Here is a 6,523-nt window from a genome sequence, read left to right as displayed (position 1 = left end):
TTGGCGATTTTAACTAATAATTGAGGTTATTGTTATTGCGAATCTACAGTGTATTGTATGTATGTATTTTACGCATGCACGTTCCACACATTAATTGGCCTGAAGTGCCCGGGCTTGTATTGTTGCCTTATCTGTTTGAACGGTGCATAAATCTCTGTTCATATATGCTCTATTTTAACGAAATATTTTTTTTTAAGACAGCTTCATTTGTATGTATGAGTTTGATGACAGGTGAATTAGTCTGAGTCTGCATGCACAAATTGCAGCGCAGGCTGCCTGATTGCAGCATAATTACCATAAATCTAACTTACATTTGTCATGAAATTTAGTCCTCATCTTGGCGTTGCCCGGTTAATTTTAGCTTCCGCCCCAAATAAGATTTATTGTCATACGGATTAATAGCTGGCACACACGCACACACACATTTATATATGTATATATATACTGTATATACACCCACATGCATGGACAGTTTCTCCCACGCATGCCTCACGGGAGCTATTGCAACACTGCAACTGTGTGTGTGCGTGTGAACATTCAACACAGACACAGACACAGTATTTCATCCCTCAGCTCACAGCCACACACTCCAGTGTGATTGCCAGCCGGTTTACTGGGAGCAGGTTTTCTGACTCAGATATTTAGATGGTTGGGAGACACTGCGAGATGTCACAACACGACCTCCGACCTGAAAGTGTTCCTGCATTTGCTTAGTTGTGAGAAGTATGAAACTGAATTTTGACCACAGAAACTACAGACTCTTGGTTGGTTCTCGTGCACTGTGTGGTGTAAATTCAGCGTGGAGATGACAGTTTGCTTCCCACTGATCACCTGAAGTCCAGAATCTTTGGCTTCGACACAAATCCTTGAAACGGGATGTCGACTGTTGCGCTTGGAGCCAAATTGACATCAGAGCTGGAGACAGACATGAAGCCAGTGATAGGCGGGTTGGACAAATCTGTGAAAAACCATCGTCTCTAAATACCTGAAGCCTTTGACGACTAAATATGACAACACATGAAATGAAAGCGTCGCAGATCATTTTCCAATATTTGCTTTGTTTGAGCCATGCTGGGTATCTGATGAGCACAGAGACAACGTCCTGTTGGCAGTGTGGTCTGCCAGCGATAGAAAAAACAAAATCTTCACATCTCACATCATCTCGCTTACGCCGTTGCTTACATCTTCATTGGGGTTTGTGGGAAAATGCATCCTTTGGACCCGTGGATCTGTCCGCCTCACTTCTGTTTCCTGCTGTTGTCTCTCCATCCGTTTTATCTTTGTGATTCCCAGAACAGGGCGTTCAACAGGAGGATGTTGCCTGAATGAGTTTTTAATTGCATGATGATTACTGCTGCACTTGTAAAGATGGAAATAACTTGATATCATTTTTTTTTTTTATGAGAGAGAAGGGAACTGTTTTGTTTTAATTCAACCTGTTTCATCTCGTGATGATGATATTGTTAACTGGATTTTCCAATATGCTTGTTCTTCAGAATTACTCCTGACTCGACAGATGTGACAGACATGGAATTTCGTTGGGATCTAAAGCTCAGCCAGTCATTTGAGGATTTACTCAAGATCTTGCATCAAGAATAAAAACAGCTGCTCTGTCAGTTCTTTATTTCCATGGGTTTTGCCCTGGTGCAACTACAATGTTGCCTTGCTTTAAATTTTGCTTGCCACCAGAAAATGTGGTTCGGCATTATCTCCTTCCTATTTTTAAAGGATGGTCCAGTGCATCCCATATGTTAAAGGAGATAGGATAGGCACTGAATCTCCTTTCCTTTGCATTGGAAAATGTCGACGAGTTCTTATCATGGGTGCTTCTTAAATACTTCCCGGTCATTTTATTCAGTTAGGAACCTTCCTAAGCACAAAACGACACATTGACCGCAGCCATAGTTCCCCTTGGGAAGAGGAGTGTGTGTGTGTGTGTGTGTGTGTGTGTGTGTGTGTGTGTGTGTGTCTGTGTGTGTGTGTGTACATTCTTACACCTTATACAATATCACGAATTAGAGCAGGGCTGAGTTTAAAAGACGAAAAGCCAAAACACAAGATTTAGACGAAAACGATCTATGAGCACTCGGTGCACGCTCGCCGTGTCTCGGGTTTTTCTGTGCAACCCTGTGTATCTGTGCGTTGTGCATATCTGGATTGAATCCATGCAGGAGGACCATTTAACTTGGAGCAGGAAGATGCATGCAATCAGAATGCTAAGCAGCCGCGTTAAGCAGTCTTAATACTGTGAAGGTGTAGGGCAATAAATTCACTTTGACGCCGTGTGCTGCTTCCCCGGGATACAGCTGCTGCTGATCAGCGGGTACACACACACACTTTGGTTGTAAATACTGATGCCCTCACTAGTCAGAACAGCTTTCTTTTTCACTTTATCTACCCGGGTCTGTCCGACTACGGAGGAGGGAGGCGGGAGGAGAGGAAAGGAGAAGATGAAGGGGATGGCGGGAGCACGGGTGCAGACTGAGAAGAAGGACTGCACGGAAATGGAAAAAAAAGAGAGGAAAGAGATGGGCAAAACAAGTGAAGGAATAGGCGATGAGAGGGGAAACAAGAGGGCAAAGATGAGAGGAACAGAAAGATGAAAAGAAGAGAGGGCAGAGTCAGTAGATGAAGGACATTGGAGGACAAGAGGTGACTGGCAGATAGAAATGGAAGGAAATGAGGGAAAAAAGGAGATGCAAGGCGGTCGACGGCGAGGGGGGGGCAAAAGAGGAACTAGATAAACAGCAGGAAAGGGATTGAGCTGAGGCCAAGATAAAAAGAGAAGCAGTGAGATGAATGGACAACAGTTATCGAATGGAGGAGTGGGGATACTTCATGTCCACGTGGAGCTCGTTAGCAAACGTGGTTTTATAGGACTCACCAGGTATCATGTGATGTCCTTTCCCTAATGAGAAAGATATGAAGGTATGTGTGCTACTCCTTGTGCTGTGCCGTCTTATTCCATCATCTACGCACGATAATGACCTCTAACCCCACTCTGTCATTCACATTGGCTCCTCACGTCATGTGCCGGGTTCTTCTTCTTTACTTCTTCCCCCGCTCCACATTTTCAAGCATCCTACTCGGCCCCAAACATTATCAACTCGGCCCCAAACAGTTGGAGATGATCGCAAAATATATGAAAATATTCAAAGTTACAAAAAGTCAACAGTGAGATAAGCCTGGAAGCCGTGGCGTTTGATGTTGATGTCTATCCTCAGAATCACTGAAACATCTATATAATATTAATCCTGGCAACTCTCCGAATGTAAAGGTTATGAAAAGGAGGAGGGCGCATGTAGAGAAGCTCGTGGTATCCGTATTCTTTGCACACGCATACTTCCAAACTCTAACATCCAGCGGTAAAGGTCCCGTGCCGTCTATAGGCAGCTCGGAATGGAGAATGCGGCATTAATATTCATATAATATTGCTATTCCGCTACCATAGCTATTGCACAGTTCTCCTTAAGGCCACCGTGAGCTCTTCAAAGCAAAAGGATTTGTGAGTACTTTAACATATATTATAAAGCCCTGCATTTTAAAAAGTCTGCTATATGTTTACGGGCGTGTGCACTTGCAGGGTCCACAGTGTCTCTTTTTGAACGCTAAAGCAACCTTTGACCGAACCACTTCACTGTCTAAATCTATACAATGGCATATCTGAAACCAGAGAAATGCTCCAATGAATGCACACACACACACACACACACACACACACACACACACACACTTAAACTGCAGCCGGCTGCAGGCTTGACTCCTTTCATTTACTATGGGCTCCCTGCACACACACACACACACACACACACACACACACACACACACACACACACACACACACAGACATGGCTCAGAACGCTCTCTGACAGTTTGGCCTCGTGGTCACATCCCCATGGCTGATATCCCCTAATAATCCCTCTCCCTTTTCCATTCAACCAATAAGTGGAAGCATATGTGTGTGATGAATGTATTACAGGCTGCGCGCGCTTGTGTGTGTGTGTGTGTGTGTGTGTGTGTGTGTGTGTGTGTGTGGGGCGATAGAGATAAGAGGAGGGAGTGTGTTGTGTGATGGAACATAAGACAAACAAGCAAATACGCAGTTTTTAGCTGGGATTTTAAAAAAAAAAATGATGTGACTGAAATATTGAAGCACTCCACCTGCCTGCAGCGTGTATCTTCACCAAACTCTCTTCACCGCCTGTTCAAGGTTTTTTTTAAAAGTCTGGACAGGCCTTCAGATCTCTCTCTCTCTCTCTCTCTCTCCATCCCTCTCTCTCTTTAGATAAGCCTGTGTTTCACTTTCTTTCTTTCTTATCGCCTTCATCCTGTGCACTTTCCCTCCCCCATGTCCCCCTTCTCTCCCCCATATCCTGTCTATCATTGCTGCCTCCCTCCCTCTCCCTCTCTCCCGTGTCCCACTCTCTCTGTCATCTTCCGTGACCGTCCATCCTTTCAATCACTCTCTCTCTCTCTCTCTCTCTCTCTCTCTCCACCGCTCGTGTCAGTCTCCCTGTTTCCTCCCCCCTTCGTTTTTTCTCTCCCTCCCCTGTCCGTGCAGCCGTAGCCCTCTTTCTCTCCTCTGCTCTCTCGCTCACACACACATTTTCTTTCTCCCGCTGTCTCTCTCCATTGCTCCCTCTCTCGCTGTCTGTTCTTCCATGAAATTAAAGCGCTCTAAGCTGCTGTTTAATCAGAGCCAGTTTGGGGAAGTGCTGCGACGACAGAAACTGCCCAGCCTACGTTTTCTATGTATGCACGTATGTGCTGTGCTGTGTGTGTTCATGATTACAACTTTATATATGTGCATATTCCTGGATTTTTTCATGTGTTGATGGTCGTTGAAAGACGTGTTTACGGCCATTAATCCGATAACAATCAGTTGGCCATTAGCAGGTGGTGTCGCCTGATACGGCCACGATTAACCAAACATCAGGAACTTTCGCCGCTGGGGCCCGGATAAATCAACGCAGCTAATCAAAGAGCATTTTCCACCACAAAACAGTGGTCGGCGCCTCCGTGATTGACGTGGCGGATGTGGGGAAAGGGAAGAAACGAGGCCTGGGAGCTGGTGAAAGACGACTTGACCTCAGTGGGCCGCATCCACGCGCATTTTCCCTAATGAGTGTGATTCTGTGTAGAGGAACGTACGGTGGTGTGGTTGTCAGTCGCCTCACAGCAAGAACGGTCGTCCGTGTCTGTACGCTGGCCCTGCGATACGCTGCATGGCGACCCCTCCCCCCCCCCCCGCCTCGACCTGTAGCGCAGGGAACCACGGTGAGGGCTGTAGTTCTTCAGGCCGCAGCTCTTGTGGTACAGTGGCGCAGTCAATCCAGGACGTGTTCCACATGGAACCTCGAGATGGCAGTAGAGGCACAGCTCACCACTATGTGTGTGTGTGTGTGTGTGTGTGTGTGTGTACCTGAAAAAAATCTGTGTTGGTATGAGCGAGAGCGAAAGGTTGTGCAAGAGTTATCAAGCGGGGGGGGGGGGGGGGGGGGAATACAGAAGTGAAAGGTATTGAAGTTTGTTTTACAGACATCGGAGGGTGAATTGTCTATTCTAAATCTTGTTCACGCCACCATTTGTCTCCATAATCCATGGCAGAACAATAGGCGGATGTGATCAAACGGTATCATCTTGTTCCCTGGTTATTAAACGTCATGTCTGACCCAGATTCCTGCGCAGCAGTCACTGTCACCCTCGCCACCTTTCCTGGAGTTGAATATAATAGAATAGGGTAAAAAAAAAAGAAATGAGACGTAATTTGATTTTGACGCAGGTTTAACAAGGCAGTCAGTGTCGCTGTCGAACCTTCCACCTGAGCCAAAATTAGCAATCCATCTTTGTCCAACGGTGGTTTGTTGTTTGCTGTGTCAAATTCCTTCCTTGTCATTTCGATGGTTTCGAACACCGATAGTGTATCGTCTCTTTCTTTATACCCTGTTGCTCCCCGTCTCCCTCCGTCTGTGTGTGTGTGTCTTACATTGTTGAGGTGCACTTCACAGTCCCCAGCAGAATCACTGCGTCACCGCCGTCAACCGGACATCAGCCCCATTAACTGTCAGATACTTATCTGAGCTTTTGACTGATGTCAGTGATCTCGATGTACCGTGGGTACTTTGCGCGCGCGCGCGTGTGTGTGTGTGTGTGTGTGTGTGTGTGTGTGTGTGTGTGTGTGTGTGTGTGAATGTCAGGAGGAGTGACATGGAGCCATTAGCCTAAGCCAGTGCATGCGATCAGGAGCCACTCACGTGCGTTCCTCAGTGCTCCTCCCCGTGTTCCACCTTCATCTCTCACACTCATCCAACCCCCCCCCCCCCCCCGTCACCAGAGCCCTCTCCACCTCTGTTCCTCTTTGACAGTGACTTCCAGTGACTGGCACGCCATCAGTTCCTGGCACGTTAATATCCGACTCCCTCTGTTGCTCTCTTCTCTCTGTTTACCCATTGCGGTAACTACCTCCGTTACTTACTCCCTTCACTTCACACCCATGCTCTTTCCTCTCTAATTCCATATCTCG

The sequence above is a fragment of the Scophthalmus maximus genome, chromosome 11, assembly GCF_022379125.1.
Source record: "Scophthalmus maximus strain ysfricsl-2021 chromosome 11, ASM2237912v1, whole genome shotgun sequence".
Classification (NCBI taxonomy): Eukaryota; Metazoa; Chordata; class Actinopteri; order Pleuronectiformes; family Scophthalmidae; genus Scophthalmus; species Scophthalmus maximus.
This window is presented reverse-complemented; position numbering follows the sequence as displayed.